The sequence below is a fragment of the Ictidomys tridecemlineatus genome, chromosome 1 (genome assembly GCF_052094955.1).
Source record: "Ictidomys tridecemlineatus isolate mIctTri1 chromosome 1, mIctTri1.hap1, whole genome shotgun sequence".
Classification (NCBI taxonomy): domain Eukaryota; kingdom Metazoa; phylum Chordata; class Mammalia; order Rodentia; family Sciuridae; genus Ictidomys; species Ictidomys tridecemlineatus.
The window spans coordinates 102,968,414-102,986,649 of record NC_135477.1 but is presented as its reverse complement, the minus strand read 5'-3'; the positions used below and the strand labels follow the sequence as shown (position 1 = coordinate 102,986,649).

Below are 18,236 nucleotides of genomic sequence, written 5' to 3'. Positions count from 1 at the left end.
AAATCCAGGACTAGTATCTCACCAAAACTTTAGAGCTTTCCATCAAATAACTGTTTGAGACTTAGTTGGACCTTGCAATAGGAATAAACAGGACTTGGTGGATTGAACAGGTTTTTTTGTAGGCCATGATGAGGCAAAGGACAATATAAATACTCCTTAGATTGTAAGTGCCGTGTCCTGATGAACTAGGCTGGAGCACCTGAGGGATTCCTAAACCCAGGGTAGAGGCAGGATCAGGGATAAATTCCCAAATAGACTATGTAGCATCCTTCATAAATTTTAATTACTAGCCATGCAGGAGATAGATACCTGGAGATCCCGGAAAGCTTCTAGTCTCACAAGAAGCAGAGTTTTGGTGAAAATTCTCCTGCTGGGAGAGAGGAAAGTCCCTAAACCTATGCTATTTTGTCATTATACCACTGGAGCGACCCATAACATTCTATGATACAGTTTTTCTTCTTCTATCCTAACAGATATCCATACTTAGGGAATAGAAGGAGCCAGATTAAGACTATAGTCTAGCTGGATATGGTGCATGTCTGTAATCCCAGCAGCTCAGGAGGCTGAGACAGAAGGATTGCAAGTTCAAAGATAGCCTTAGCAACTTAGTGTGACTCCAAGCAACTTAGTGAGACCCTGTCTTAAAATATAAGAAGGACTGAGGATGTGACTCAGTGCTTGTTTGAGTGCCCCTGGGTTCAATCCCAGGTACCAAAAACAAAACAAAACCCAAAACAAAACAGGCTATAATCTAAATTTATGTCTTCTATCTCCAAAGGGATAAAATATTTTTATATAATAGTGTTTTTTATGATTAAAAACTATAATAGTTTTAATTTTAAGTAAATATTAGTAAGTAGAGCATTTTTTCAAATATTGCTTTTGTCATACTAATAATAGAAAACTACACTATAACAAAATACAAGCAATATTAAACAAGTACAAATAATTTTATCTTTTTAGTAATTAGAACATTTTTAATGAATGATGATTGAAAATGTTAGAACAGATGGGAAAGATTTCAAAATTAAACATCTGGTCTAGCAGGTGAGGAGAAATGTTTATTGGATTGAACTACTTCAAGTAAGTTATAATTAGATTACCAAAAGAAAACAATGTTATTAGCACAGTATTAACATTATTTCATATAACATTTTTTTTAGTTTTCAAGCTGCTCTCAATATATTATTTTTAAAACAGAATTAAACCACTGAACTGGAGATAAAAATTTTATTCCTATATAAACCCTCTTAATTTAAAATATATTCATTTACAATGTATTAATTGTTTATAATTATAAAAATTTAAAAACAACCTAATAGCCATTAATGGGGGCAAGGTTTAATAAACTGTAATACCTCCACATGAGCATGCAGCTGTAAAAGAGAAAGAAAAATCTTTAGGAATTAATAAGGAAAATTGTAGAAGATATATTAAGTTTACTTAAGAAATGTTCAAAAGAATATCAAAATATGCATCATTTCATGTAAGAAAAAATCATATAAGAAATTTTGCATTTTCTTCTAATTTGTACAAAAAGAACAGGAAGAAAATAAGAAATGAATAAAATTGATAACATGCAGAATGTAACTAAGATCAGGTGACAAGAATAGGGGATGGAAATAAGGTAAAAGGGGGAGGAAGGAGTAATATTTCCCTAAGTAAACCATAGTTCTTGTATGTTTCTGACTATGGCAATATTTAGCACCTTAAAATAATGACTAGATTGGTTAGTTAAAGTCAATAGGGCATGGGAGGAACTCAGAAAGAAATATAACTACACCTCAGGGAGTTGTTGAATAAATAACTAATCTAAGAAACTATGTAAAAAAGTAGTGTTATAGTCTATAAAACTTAAAAATAAATAAACAGAAATATTTCGTACTGGAGCATTATTATCAATTCTTAGATGAATATGTATGCTAGGAACTAGCAAATAAGTAAATGTATTGTAGCGAATGAGAGCCAGGTAGTGAGAAACCTTGGAGAAAGAAATTACAAATACAGGAAAGGAGAAGGCTAATAAAGAGGACTGAAATGGAACTTGAGAGTGTTATATTAACTGAAATAAGCAAAACTTAGAAAATCAATGCTTGTATGTTTCCCTTCATATGTGGAAGCTCAAAAGAAAAAATGGGGGTCGGGATGTTGGGAGGTGGTGAGGAGCTCATGAAAATAGAAAGGAGACCAGTAGAGTAGAGGAATGGAACCTGGAGGAGGGAGGATGGAAAGGAAAGGGAGGTGCTGGAGAAGATGTTGAGCAAATTATGTATATTGTGTGCACATATGAATATGTAATAATGAATCCTACTATTATGTATTATTATAATGCACCAATAAAAATATGGGCAAAAAAGGAAATGGGTAAGTCTAGAATGATCCTTGTGTTATTAGGTAATGATCTGAACTAATAGGTTTTAATATGTGTTCAAATAGATATAAATCAAATGGATAGAGGTGTGTGTGTGTGTGTGTGTGTGTGTGTGTGTGTGTGTGTGTTTCCTACATCTATTTGCTGAAGCTATAACAAAGGAACAAAGGTTTAATGATAAAATAGTAACACACCTAGAGCCTAGGTATTTGTTTCTAAGTAGAATTTCCCTAATACAGTAATCAGGGCTCCTGGAGGAATGGTTGACTTCAGACCTGATGCAGGAAAAGTACATGATGAGCCTGGAACATCTTTCATTGCCAGGAACTAAGGCAATGCTCTGAAGCATTGATGGCAGAATGTCAAAATTGCATAGGGCCAACTTAAAGAAACTCCTAATGTCCAAAACTGGGACAATTTCAGCAACAAAATAAATAATGGTACTAATGTAGTATAACATGTGGAATATAATAAATATCTCTGATTTCATACTGATAAATAGATGATTGAATAAAAGAATAAGTGAGAGAGAAGGTATAGCTTTTCCTTACAGTAGAATTTCAATGTATGAGTGAAGAAGGGAAGATGAAAATAGAAATCACCTTTTAACAAACACTAAATCACAATCGTTGTAGGCAAAAATCTTCAATGAATGCTAAAGTTACCTGTGCAAAATTATGATGTGAAACAGAGTATTTGCAGCATTTTGAAGTATTTTTCTGCAAGATATGAATGACTTACAAAAGCAAAAATACTAACTCTAGAGAAGTGTGGAAGACACCACCTTAGCCAAGTGATCAAAGGTGATTCAGAAGTAACGAGACATGCAGACATCACATAGCTCCTGATAAGGTACACCAAGCACCACCCATCATTTCTGTAGCATTCTTGTCAAAATGCAAAAGCTCGACAAAATCATAAGAGAACATCAGGCAAACTCCCATCATAAGACACAATTTATCTGAACCGAATCATCTCTATCTTTTGAAAGGTGTGTGCACAGCCTCATTTCAACATTCCCTGTTTCTCCACAATTTAGGATCTCAAATTATTCTCTATAGATATTACTGACAAAAATATGAAACAAGTTTCAGGAAACTTGGCGGGGCATGTATTTAAGAAAAAAAATGGGAGAGGGGAAAAAAGAACAAAAAGAGAGAAAATATTACTTTGCAAGAATGAAGAATACAACAAAATGTTAAAAGGTGAACTCTAATTCAGTTTCACCAGTTTACCTTACTTTTGCATTTGTGAAATTTTAATTGGATAAGGGCAATAAGAGATAATTACAGGGAGGAAGCAACCTGAGTTACTTTTGGGGTTGAGTAAACATCTTTGACCCATCTCTGAATAAGTGTGTTAAACATTTGATTGGATAGATGGTATTGGGTCATTGTAGATTTATGAATTTATATGCATATAGCTGGTAGGATAATTAGATGGAAATGGATACTTAAAGTTAGAAGAAAGCATTGCAGTCATGTGGGATTATAGTTTTGAGCTTGAATTGGGATTATGAGTATGGAAGTGGAGAAGGAAAGGAACATATGAGAGAAGGTTCAAGGGAATGTTCAGCAGGACCTGGGATCATTTTCGAGGCAGGGGCTAAACAAACAAACCACCAACAACAAAACCTTTGGAAGTTTTAAAACTGATGGTGTCTGGGAGGTCTGTGCAGGTGGAAAAACAATGAATAAGACCCTTGCAAAGCCATTAGAATTAGCACATACTACACTCTTCATTTATCCCACTGATGTTGATATTCCTTTTTCACAGGAAAGGTGCCCTTCCCAATTGCTTTTCTATGGCCTGACAGTATTTTTTCCTGGAGTCTGAGAGTCTGTTTATGCTCATCCAGCAGAATTCCGTAAGGCCATTCTTTGGTCTGTGGACCACAAAAGCATTGCTGTAAAATTACTATTATGATTTTAGTAGTGTATCATAGTTTTTAATAATACTGGAGTTCACTTTGACATAATCACATGTGCATGGAATGTAATTTTCTCCCTTTCAGTCCCCAGTACTTTCTCTTTCTCTCCCCGTTCCATCCCACTGTTCCCTTGCCTCTACTCTGCTGGTCTCCCTTCTGTTTTATGTCAATGTTCTTATCTTCTACCCAGCAAGACAAAAATGTCTGCATGCCCTATGCCTCATATCACATTTGCACAGGAGAATGGGAGGAAAAAACTCATTTCCACATCTACCACTATCACTGGAATACTGGACTTTGTTCCTCCAGAATCCTCCTTCATACGTAGTAGTCACAGAGGCAGCCTCAGCTGCCCTCATTTTTATATTTTTGTTACCCCTTTTCCAGAACATCCAGATGGCTTCTTGAAATAGTACTACCATTTCCTGGGTTTTACTAGCTCTTCTTTAGGCAGCCTGATGAACCACAAAGTGCATGATCTTGGGAAACTGACACACATGAGGTCAAAGCCAAGTTCCACATTTTGTTAGCTGTGTGACTTTGAGTGAGATGTGTGTTTTCCCTATTCCAATTGAGGGTTCCAGGTTTAGAAATCAGAACTATAGAATGCCTTGTTAAATCTGCAATTGAGATAAATAATACATTGTCTTTCATACATATGTATAAACATGTCTCAAATAATATTGGGAAAATACAAATATTAAAATATTATTTATCTAAAATCCGGGTTATCATTTTACCTGACCCTATGTAATTGTCAAGTACAGTTATTATTAGAAAAATGCCTTTTATATTTTAATTAAGTAGTACTTGTTAGGAGATATACCTTTTGACAGAGACATCTATATTATCATGTATTGGATTCTTAATGTAATGTTTTAACATAGTTATTTGTACTCTTAGAAAAATAAGAGCAATGTAGCAATTCCCTACAATTTGATTTCTTGAAATTTGGATTGTGAAGAATATATTGTATCCCTAGAGCTGCTTTTAAAAATTACCCCATGGAGACCTAAAACAACAGAAAATTTTTTTTCTCAATGTTTTAGAAGCCAGGAGTCAAAATATCAAGGTGTGGCAAGGAAAAACACCCTCCCAGAACTCCTGGAGAGAATTCTCCTCACTTGCAGCTTCTTGTGGCTCCAGGATTCTTTGGCTTTTTATAGATGCATCACTCCAGTCTCTGTCTCTGCCTTCATGTGGCCCTCCCCTCTGTGTCTCTGGGCCTATGTCTCCCTCTCCTTTCTCTTATAAAGACACAATGGTAATGGTTGAATTTAGGATCTACCCTAAATACCGAATTACTGTATCCCAAGATTCTTAACTTAATTACATCAGCAAAGACCTTAATTCTCAATGAGGTCACAGTCACAAGGACCAGGGATAAAGACTTAGACATATCTTCTTTTTTGGGAGGTAAGGAGTCTCTAGAGGTTCAAGTTAATCAACTACTGAGGACGATTGCTTCTCATGCTAGGATCAAGTTTAAATATCAATCAGGTGAATTGTGTGAACTTTTTGTTATTCTGTTTATAGCAATGTTAAAAATCCCTGCATTGCTGGGTCTGATGGTGCACACCTGTATTTCCAGGAACTCTAGAGGCTGAGGCAGGAGGATCACAAGTTTGAGGCCAGCTTCAGCAACTTAATAAGATCCCATCTCAATTTTCAAAAGGTGTGTGGGGGGGGTTTGGGTATGTAACTCAGTGCCCCTGACTTCAATTCCCAGGTGAAAAAAAAAAAAAAGGTAAAAAAGGAAAAGGAAATTCCTGCATTGAGTAGAGTTAGAAGATCCTGGGTACCATACTCTGAATCTCTTGAAGCCTACCCTGTGAGTCTGATGTGTCTGTGCTAAAGGGTGTTTGCAGGTGTTCTGAGAACCACATTTCAAGATTGTAGTAGAAATCATAAAAGTCTGGTAGATGGGAAAAGATTTAGAAATTTACCACTAGCTAAGATTCACATTTCTCACTAATTGAGAACACCAAATATAATGCAGCCAGATCTGAGAAAATAAATTGGAGAGCATTTTGTTTTCAAAAACAAATTCGATTTATTAAAACTGAAATATATTCTAAATTCTAAGTGTAAACAAGGACTTTTTCAAGTTAGAGGGCCTGCCAGTAATTTTATCATTAGAATACGATTTGTGAAGCTCCTAAAGAGTTATTCTCCTAGTGGGTAGAGCAGAGTAATATAACTAGTGTGTATTGTGCACAAGGAAGGATGCACAGATATATACATATACTTATATCTAAAGATATCTGCATATACAGATGTTTCCTCCAGTCTTCACAGGACTGGCTGTGAGAGTACCTGTCATCTCTGATGTGTATTCATGGTTTGGTGTTCAGGTTCCTCTTTGTTTTTGATCCTGGGGAAATTTCTTTATAATAGAAATAGCTATATAGTCCAGTTAACCTGGGAGCTTTTGTTTTATACCTATTAACTGACATAATTATTAACAGTATTCCATTGCATTCTCAAGAGTCCCAGATTCAGACATAAAGAATATACTAATGCTTCCTAAAACATCTTAATCTCATTAAAGTTCACCAGAAAATTAAGCAGTATGGGGGCTGGGGATGTAGCTCCAGTGGTAGAGTATGTGCATGCATGAGGCTCCTGGTTCAATCTCCACTGTGTGTGTGTGTGTGTGTGTGTGTGTGTGTGTGTGTGTGTGTGTGTGTTTGAGCGCCCATGTAATTGCTAAACCCTGAGAATGAACTTCTACCTGGAGATTTTGTAATGACTCCAAGATTGCACCATTGTCTAGAAAGTTTTTTATACTGATCTCAACACTTTAGTCTATGTCAGAGAAAAGGGTACAGTGGCTCCTCTCTGGGATTTGTCTGCAGCAGTATGTCTGTGGGGTGTTCCTTTCTTTAAGATAGATTCCTAAGGTTTAGCAAGAGGTGACATCCTTTACCAGAGGTAAATTTGGGATTTTAAGTTAAAGAGCAGTTACTACAATTTCCTGAAGATACTCTGAGGATGATGTTCCCACTGTTGAAACATAGTCATAGTTCACCTATCTAAATATTATTTACTTTTTAAGTTGTTCTTTCTTCCATTATTAGGATTACAAATTTGCTTCCTTCCTAAGGAAGGAAAGAGGACCAATTTTTATTAAACTTTTGTAAATAACTACATTGCCATGTGAAGTAAAAGGGTCCAGGAAAGGCCCTGAGGACAATATCTAACACTCTTCTCAGTACTTTAGAGATAATCAATATTCAATGTGTTTCCTTCAGCATCTGCATAGGCTTTGCCAATGGTGTTCTTTTCAAATGAGATTTGATTGTAGATGAACTTGATTTAGAATAAGTATGATTTAATTCAGCAGCTGTTAATAAAGATGGCAGTAAGCTTAACCCATTTTAAAAGCATATCTCTGAGTTACTTTATTAGAGACATTGTTCTTATGTTTCTCTGGGGCTAATGGTTTTCCATACTGAGCCTTCTTAAAAGGTATGTTTCTTCTTGGTATTGTGTTCTTGGATTTTTATGCCCTTTGCCTATATGAAGAAATATTCTCAGGAATTCGGTTATGTATTGCCCCAAATTGGATATTACACAAATTATTCTGTAAATTTTGAAAGGTCAGTTGGCTTAGTATATCTATTAAGAATGAGTTCACATTTTCAGTACAACTGATATGAAATTATAGGCCCATTAATTAAGATTATTTTAAGAGATGTTATTCATTCTAAATGGCAACAATTCAATCTTCTAAATTTAGGGCAAAGGATAGAACAAAAAGGAACGAAAGTACTTTATTGTGTGCTTATAAAATAAACCATTAAAAGTAATACCAATAATATCTGAAAACAAATAACTATAATTAGAAATGTGTCTTCACTTTCACAGTTATATTTCCTTTTTCTGATGACCTTACATTAGCGACCTACTTTCACAAAGTCATTTGCCATTGCATCGAAAGTGCTCTGGAAATCCAAAAATTTAAGTCCCCTGTTGTAGTTATTCAGGTCTCAGTTTACATTTTGAAATCTGCACCCATGAGTTCATCTCTGCAACCTCCATAGTCTTTTCCACCGAGGTCTGAGACTGACTTCCTTTGTGATTCCTCTTGAAGACACAATCTCTGTCCCAGTAGCTAATAGTAGGAACATAAGGCAGCAAGCACAAGAGGAGAAGGAAGGCTACCTGCTGATGAAAGTCTGAATGCCTCTGGTTTACCTATAAACGATGCCAGAATGGATGACAGCAGCATCTCCTTTTGGAAGTGAGTATATAAGCCAATATACATACCTCTAATGTAAGTGATGATTACCCTGAGAGGAGCAATATGTTATGAACAGTGAAAGCACTGGCAAATCTCTACTGCCTTACAATCAGTACTGAGCACTGGCACCAAAAGCATTTCCAACTGATCAATAATTTAAAAACTAAAATTGGAATCTACCTAGAAATAAATTTCATGACACTTGAGTTACCCCAAAGGAATAACACTGTGACTATACAAAATTGACCTTAGATAATTGAGTTTTACATTTACATCTCAAAAAGAACAAAAGAGTATTCCATAAACATTGTGGCTCTTGGTTCAACTAAACATCACACAGTCTGTTTAAGAGGATATAGGACCAGAACTACAGCTTATCAGCCAGAAAGCACCAGATATGCCTTGTAGTCTATGTAGCAGCTCCAGCTCCCACTACCATCTGCAAGTTATTTATATTTTGGGTAACATAGTGCAGATGCAAAAAGACAAGATCCACACTGAGGAGGTGTGGGAGCCAACCTGACATAAAGGCTTCGTTTGCCATAGGAGCCAGTACTTCTTGTAACTACTTCATAGATATATCCTGTTATAATAGTCATTATGCTCAGGAAAGCTCAAAGATGTGGCTTCCTACCAGGTGTTTCTATTTGTCCTGGTCTATACAAAATTTACTAATCAGGGAATCATTTTGCCATTTGTTGTTTAGTAACATATAGGTATATTCTTTTCATCAGGCTTCCAAGAGAATACTAAATTAACTAAAGGTAATGTTCTCATTAGGAAAAGGGTATAGGTTTCCCCACATTAGAGAAAGTACTGAGAAAATTTAGAAAACGTGGTGCATTCCTAATTTGTGCCTGATTGTATTATGCAGTCCCTTTGCACTTGAATGACCCAGGGCAGGTTTCAAGGTGAGGGAGCAAGCCTTCTGTGTTCCTAGCAGCTGTTCAGCAAGCACCAGTCTGTCTGTATATAAAAACACCCTCTCAGTTTTATTATTCCAAATTTACGACCTGACCTTGGATAACAATAAAATCAAACAGAATTTCCAGAGCAGCACACAAATGCTCAAGGACATGCAGGAGGTCTACAACCTTGACTGTGTTACTCACATAGTAGCAATACTTTATAGCAATCCCAATGGAAGCAAAACAACAAGTAACTCAGCAATTACAGGTTGTCTAGTCATAGGAAACCTTTATCATTTTTTCTAACAATTTTTTAAAAATAACTGACCATGGTCAAAAAATACTCAAAATCATCATAAAAGCAGACCCTGTTTCTTCTCTCTATGGAAAACAAATTTTCACTGCTTTGTATTGGTAATAGACTGTCTTCTCAATCACCATTTTTCTTTCCAATTTCTATTATACTTAAACTTCTTTTAAAAGTAAGTTAAAATGGGGCTGGGGTTGTGGCTCAGTGGTAGCGCGCTTGCCTGATACATGAGGCACTGGGTTTGATTCTCAGCACCACATACAAATAAAATAAAGATCCATCAACAACTTTAAAATATTTTTTAAAAACGTTAAAATTATCTTCATATGCATATTTTCAATATATAGACATGTATGTGAAACAATGGTAGATAATATATTTTGGATTGAATATAATTAATTTTAAGAAGTACAAGACACTTTACTCCATTAATTTTACTTTTGAAACTTCATGGCTATTGGTGTTACAAATACATTTGCATATTTAAAAATATGTAAATAAAAGCTATTCAGTAAATTCTAATGTGAACTAGGAACCTTAGGTGTTATGATGTTTGGATTTAGATTGATCATTTGTAACAAATGTACCATTCTGCTGGGATGTTCACAGTGGGGGAGGCTGTGTATGTGTTTCAGGGTCCCTCTTTGTACTTTCTGCTCAATTTTGCTGGGAAGTTAAGATTAATATAAAAGATAAAGCATACTTTAAAAAAGAAAGAAAAGAAAAACCTATCCTGTGGTGACCAGGTATCTTTGTTCTGTTTATTTTAAATATTAAATGACAAACATTACATATTAATTACTTCAAGTCTCAAAGTTAAATATGAATCATGGAAGGAAAATTTATATTGACATTGCCAAGGAATACAACCATGACTAATGTTAAAACCCATCAGAGAAATACAGAACCTTAAAGTTTTATCAAAGAATCCAAATGGAATAGCACACAGCATTTCCTAAAGTATAAAATAAACACACTTTAAAAATATAGATACTACTCTATTTCAGTTCAGTTTTATACCTGTTACATCCAAACATCCTTAAATTTTAAGTGAAATTAGTGATCACTTAACTATCCTATAGGACATGTCTAAAAATTTCTAGTTCATTTCATTTCTCCCCCTTGTTTTTTTTTTCCCCTTCCCCCTCATTTCCTCTTATATGTAATTTTATATAACAGTAGATGGGGTAGAGAGAGAAGATGGGAGGGGAGCGGAGGGGAGGGGGGATAGTAGAGGATAGGAAAGGCAACAGAATACAACAGACACTAATGTATGGCAATATGTAAAACAGTGGGTGTGTAACCAATGTGATTCTGCAATCTGTATAGGGGTAAAAATGGGAGTTCATAACCCATTTGAATCAAATGTATGAAATATGATATGTCAAGAGCTATGTAATGTTTTGAACAACCAACAATAAAAATTAAAAAAAAATAAAATAAAAATTTCTAGTTAATTAGGCCTCCTATCAGAAAATAAATATGATTTACATGAATGAAATGCAATGTTTGCATTAAATCCCATTTGGTAATACAGGCAAAAAGAAGATATTTAGCTGTCTTTAAATCAAGTTTTAAAGAGTTAAGGTTCAAGAATTTTCTATGATTAGGAATATTAAAGAGACTTAATTAAGTGACCCTAAAGGACATTTTATAATTATGTAATACTTATTTACCATTTAATAGTACCATCTTTGAATCTTTATTTAAAAATCTTAAGACAAAAGGTTTCTTAAGGACAGACTATTAGCATACCTTTTGTTCTTCATCTTATCTTAGTAATCAAGTACACCTATTAACTACAACTCTACCCTTCTCTTTTAAACATTTTTTTCTTCCCTTACATGGGGAAGGGGGTGTCTTAAATCTCCTTATTCTAAATTTACATGTACCTGCTAATTTCAGGACCAATCAAAATATGAGCTCTATTCAATGGAGAGACTACATAAGCTTGTTGACTTCTCTCTGGAGTCTGGTAAAAATACCTTGTCAAAAGAAAAATCCTGTCCCAACACAGTATAGGGATAGCTCTTTTGCTTCAGGGAAAAATGTCATCTTGCTCAATTTTTTGTTCTGTTTTATAAAAACCAGAGCTCTCTCTTCAATTCACTCTAGGACAGTATCCTTTTCTTGAAAAGTTCTTATGAAATTAGCGATCAGATACTTTCTTCTTCTTTCACTTTTAAAGCAATTTAATTAGATTTTTTAATAAAATATATAGTTATCCTTAATTTTTAGAGAAGATCTAAAAAGAAAAAAAACATACAGTTGTACATATATACTAGTGATTTTCAAAGTTTAGTACCCAGAACAGTACCTTCAAAATCACTTTGGAACTTGAAAATTATCAGACCCCAGCCTAGACCTATTGAATCATAAACTCCAGAAAAAAAGACCTATTCACCTGTGTTTTAAGAAAAACTTCTAGGATTCTGATATATACTAAAGTTTGTGAATCACTGATTAAAAAAAGACGTCTAGCTGCTCATGGTGGTGCACACATGGAATCCCAATAACTTAGGAATCTGAGGCAGGAGGATCTCAAGTTTGAGGCCAGCCTGGGTAACATATACCCTGTCTTAAAATAAAAAATAAAAAAGGGGCTGGGGATGCACAGTGGTAGAGCATGCATGAGTTCAGTCTCCAATTATACAAACACATACACCCAGATGTCCAAAGAACCTCACTGAAAGCCATTATTCCAATTACTATGTATAATTCTGTGGACCAAACTGTAGGCCAGGCACAGTGGTCCACACTATAATCCAGCTGCTCAGAGGTGGAGGCAGGAGGATCTCACATTCAAAACCAGCCTCAGCAACTTAGTGAGGCCCCAAGCAACTTAGTGAGACCTTGCCTCAAGATAAAATGTAAAAAGGACTGGGGACATGGATCAGTGGTTAAGCATCCCTGGGTTCAATCCCTAGCATCCCCTCAAAAAAAAAAAAAAAAAAAAAAAAAAGGATAATAAAACTTCCTCGAGCAATCCACAGTATAGCCAAAAGAATTCAGTGAAAGATTACTTTCTCACCCTAAACTTTATTTCTAAGAGTGTTTCTCACTCTTTAGTAACACAGTGGACAGCTATGTAGTAACTCTCAAACACAACACATACCACAGAATTCCTCATATCTAAAGCACTCTAGAAACCTGTGCAGTCTTCTAGGTACCTCTTCCTGGAGCTTCTGGAGACCCCTCAATATTCTAGTCTCACTCGGGCCTTTGGACCCAGTTCACTCCTCCAGGGCCTAAGGAGGGTCCTTCCAAATGGACATTAGACTTTGACATGAGGGGGCTGTGAACCTGAGCTCAGATTTCCATGCCTTCGAGAAGTCTGGCTATTTTCTGGTTACAGTGCTCTTAAAGAGGAAGAAATCTCCAATGTTGTTCCTCCATCTAGTGGCAGACATCTGCTTGGCTTTGATGTTCCCCTAATCACTCCAAGAATTGCCTGGGGACGAAGAGAACCATTTCAGTCAGTTTAGTTGCTCACACGTGTTGGAGATTAATTGCAATCTTTTTTGCAAGTGAAAAGGCTCTCTGAAGGACAGTTTAAAAATTCACTTCCAATAACATTTTATTGATAAATTTTAAATCCCTGTCCTTCTTTGTTTTATATCAAAAGCAAACTTGAGGTTTCTACATCAGAGAACAGGCATTATTATTTTTCACACTGGTTTCCCATGTCGACTCTCCCCTTCCCTGTGGGACAGAGTAAGAACAGCACATACTATGAATACGCACTGCCAGCACAGAGTAAATGAAGAAACAAGCAACCTCTGGAGATCCTGGGACACCATATGGAACCTCCTCAGCAAGTTCCAGTGAGGAACCAAGAACATGAGTTGCTTATTCAGCAATTCCCATTTGCCATTGGTTGAGGCCTGCTCCCAAGGCATAGGTCAAACATGCACCAGTGGCTGCAGAAAGTCACTAGTGTTTGTAAAAAGGATGGAAGTAAAAAGCCTTTGGTGTGAAGGGAAACTGAGAATGCAGACAGCATATGGCCGGGTACCACAACATCTGCTACTGCATGGGTTTGGCATCAGAGAGACCAGAACTAAGTCACTGAATAACTAAACTTCACTTGCAAATGAAGTAACAAAAGTGTCTACCTCTCAGGCTTGTTCTAAAGATTGAATGGGATTCTGCATAGGAAGTTTTGTACAATATGAAAAGTCAGCCATCTGATAAAATTTTCATCACCATCAGCATTATAATTAGCCTGACATTAACTAAAATATGAATAATTAAATTGGTGAATATTTGAATGAAATATGCAAGGACATTTTCTTTTCTGTTATTTTAGTGGTAGTACATATTCTACTGGGATCTGGCATTCAGCATTTGCTTTTGTGCTTCAAGAACTTCTCTGGTTGTGTGCTACAGTGACACACCATAGTCAGAAACACCATAGTTTCTGCCCTAACAAGTAGCTGATGTTGACAGCCTACTCATTGTACGTCTTTGTACTACTTATTCCAACGTGACAGCTCATCTACCCTACAGGAAAAGAAAAGTAGGATTCTGTTGAGAAAAAAAAAAGCAAACATTAAAAGTTATAAAAGGAAATCAGTGCAATCTAAAAGAAGAGTGATTTAAAAAGAAAAAAAAGCAACTGTTTGTCTGATTTCTTATACTTTATCATCCAACTCTTTGAAGCACAAAGCTCCTATTTTCTTTAAAATATCATACAAGGCTTTCATTAATCATTTCAGAATTGCACTCTGAGAATGATGATAAAATCTGAAAAGGAATTGTTACCAGTTTTCAAGATGGAAAGAAAAAGAAAACTATGGGAAACACTACTCCAGAGTATTGAATATATATTTGGAGTTAATTATTACTGATTTCTATTTCACTCTTTCAATAATGTTGAGCAACAAAAGTATTCTTTACTGTTATGAATAATAGATGCCATAGCAGAAGTCAATAGAACCTCCTTTTTACTACATTACATGCAACAAAAAAATCAATAGAGTGAAAAGACAACACATTTCAGGTGGATTGTTATTGCTCTTCAAATGCATTAATGTAGGGTATCAGTAATACAGAAGGCCAAATAAGATTATTTTTAACTTTTCATAAGAAAATAAGGAATTGTTTTAAAATTGTTATTAGCAAAGACAGGAATATTTTAGTACCACTGCTCAATGGCACAAATACTGTCACCTATTAGATTTTAAATTCTTTTTTAAACATTTTTATTAGTTGTTGATGATTTTTTTAAATTTTATTTATTTATTGGTATGTGGTGCTGAGAATCAAACCCAGTGCCTCACACATGCTAGGCAAGCGTTCTACCACTGAGCTACAATCCCAGTCCTAGATTTCAAATTTAATGGGTTATTTCTTCCTACACTTTTGATCTACAATTGGGTATTAGATGGGAAGGGCTTAAGAAGAGAAAGCATTGCACCTTTTTATTAAGTCCAAGAGTTGTGGTAGGAAAGTGGTAAAGGAAGTTCTTGTGAAAATATACGTGGCCATACCAAGGTAATTTTGTGAGTTCCTGTGCCTTGGGTTCTAGCTGAGGAACTTACATTGAAGTCTAGGAAATACAGTGTAATAAACCAGCTAAATAAAACTAACCTCAGGACTTGTGGTATAGGCAGAATTCTGAAATGATCCCTAATGATCCATGCTGTTTCATTCCCAATTAGAGTGGATAGAATTGGTGAATGTGATAGCTGCTATTTTTGCAGACATAATGAATGTTCTTAATCAATAGACTATAGGTTAATCAAAAGGGAGATAATCTTCAGGGGCTTGATTTAGTGAGGTGAACCCTCTAAAATTAACCCACAGCTTCCAGCAACAAGGTGAGACAGCAGCTGGGAAAATGTCTATTGGACTTAGAACTAAGAACATTTTTATAATGAAAGTCTGGGTGGAGTAAAGCATACATTGTTTAAATTAAATATTCATTGGCTATTTACACATCACATTATATATTTACATATTACATTGGCTTTACAGAGGAGCTGATGAATGCAACCAGACAGCTCTGAGATAGGAGGATAGGTCATAAGGAAAGTCATTGCTTCTGGATTGATTGGGGTTGTAAGCAGGAGGTGATGGCACCTAGGGGATCATGATAGGATTTGAGTTAAGGTTTTAAAACACATTTGGGAATGTGGAATACTCTTTTCTTATTTTAGGCCCTTATCTGTTAACTAATTAATCTGTCCCCCCTTTCTCTGACCCTTGTCCTAAAATTTAGTATATCTTAGAATTTTTCTTTTATCTACAGGGTTTACGTTAGAGGGATAAAAGGTAACTTATTTGTCTTTCCTTCCAGATGGTCTCTCTGTTTCAACTCTTCTAGAAAAGACTCTTAAAATGTGCTCTTTGAGCCACTGGACTAAACTAAATCTCAGTTTTCCGTGCTAAGGTGTAGAAGGTGTAACACCAAAAGAAAATACCCAGGACGTTTTCAGATGCCACAGTCTTTCAAAGACCTAGTCCCCAAAATCATTTTTATGACAACCAATGAACAGAATTGCTAAGGAGCACTTTCATTTAGTTAAAACATTAGCACTTAGAAAATCTATTCATTAATTCTTGTGATAGTAATCTTTGAATACAATAGAAAGCAACTGTGTCATTTCTAAATGAAAATGGGGATATTAGAGAAGATTGAAATGTCTGCTATTCTGCAAAGTCTTGTAAATCAGCCCAGAAATAAAAGGACTCATTAAATATTAACATAAAGGTATTTTTAAGAGATGTAGTACCTCCATTTCAAGAATAAACATTAGTATAAACCTTCAGTACGTTTAGTATTTATGAAAATTATATTTTTGTTAGCTTGGAAAAAAAACCTGCTGTAAACTGGGCATGGTGGACACTCCTATAATCCCAGCTGCTTGGGAGGCTGAGACAGGAAGATAGTGAGTTCAAAGCCAGCCTTAGCAATGGCAAGGCACTAAGCAACTCAGTAAGACCTGTCTCTAAATAAAATACAAAAAAAAAGGGCTGAGGATGTGGCTCAATAGTCAAGTGCCCCTGAGTTCAATTGCTGATACCCCAAAATCAATAGTCATGGAAGACACTATTGCCAAAATTTACCATGTGATCCTTTGGCTTCTACAGAGCTGTTCACAATGTGCAGGGTGACTGTGGCAAGCAAAGAAATAAGTTATCTGAGCTTTCTGACTTTTGCATACTTTCTTATGAGTAAATAATTATATGTGAAAGGCCAAAGCAAACAGAGCCCATAAAACTCCCTGCAAAAAAAACCACACTCAACACCAAAAATAACCAAGTAATTTCTTGTGGATGGGATTAGTTTGGGGGCTTTGATTAGGAATTTTACTGCACTGTCCCCTAGAAATAAAGAAAGGAGGGGAGCTATTATTTTCCAGGCACGCACATGAAGTTATATGTTCAGGTCGCTCCCACGGTTCTAGTGACCATCTTGAGGAAGCCTTGAGGTGAAGCCTAAACATCTCCACCATTGATTGTCCTATTTTATACTGTTTTGCCCCTGAAATATTTTTTTCTTATGTCTACCTAAACTGTCTTGTGCTTTCAATTTGTTCACCCTTTCAAAACTACAACTATTGCCTTTTCCAGAATTGATACCCTAGATAGGTCATGAGAACTCCTTAGAACACCAGGGATATGAAAAGGAAAAGAGCATGAAGAGAAAGTGTTAGAGAATCAGTCTCCAGGAGCAGTTTCTTAGCACCTAGTCCACCTAGCACATTGCTGATGCTAGGAAGCGCCCTTCACACTTAGAGTTCTTCAATATTCCTGTGTTGATAATGATTGGGTAGTGATGTTAGTAATGGTTATAACTATCAATTATTATAGAATAAGGTAGCATAAAATAATACAATAACCTAGTGTAAAATCGTTGTGATGGCTTAGTGAGCAAAGATATGTAAACTGACAAGGACATTACTTAGCATATAGTAAGCATGCAATATGTATTTTTCTTAAAAAACAATATCCACAAATGGAAATAAGCAAAGTAAAAGCTTGTTTTGAAGTCTGAGCAACTGGTTGTTAATGGGGAAAAAAGGCCTTGTACTTACTACATTCTTTATACCAGATTGTGACAGAAGAGCTGAAGTTTTGTGAGGATTCAGGATGCCAAATGCCAATGTGTGTACTTTGGTTCAAAACATGGAGAACAGGAGAGAAGTAGTTAGTTAGCTCAAGGTTGAAGAAATAAAAGCAGACCATCCTTCCAGTTGAAAAAGGAAAACACACATAATAACAAAGGCAGTCACATCCTACATTGTGATAGCATTTTTATTATTCATACTTTTAAATTTTCATTCTAGTCAGGCATGGTAATGCACACCTGTAATCCCAGTAACATGAGAGGCTGAGGCAGGAGGATCTCAAGTTTCAGGTCAGCCTCAGCAAGATAGCATAAACTTGTCTCAAAACAAAATGAGTTGGAATGTAGCTTAGTGGTAGAGTTTCCCTGAGTTCAGTCTCCACTATCTCATAATAAT

At 35.7% G+C, this 18,236-nt stretch overlaps 1 protein-coding gene across 9 annotated transcripts in view; it reads left to right on the top strand.

Moving 5' to 3' along the window:
• Mctp1 (multiple C2 and transmembrane domain containing 1) overlaps window positions 1-18,236 on the top strand; it is a 504,787-nt gene that overhangs the window by 218,641 nt on the left and 267,910 nt on the right. The window lies entirely within an intron of this gene.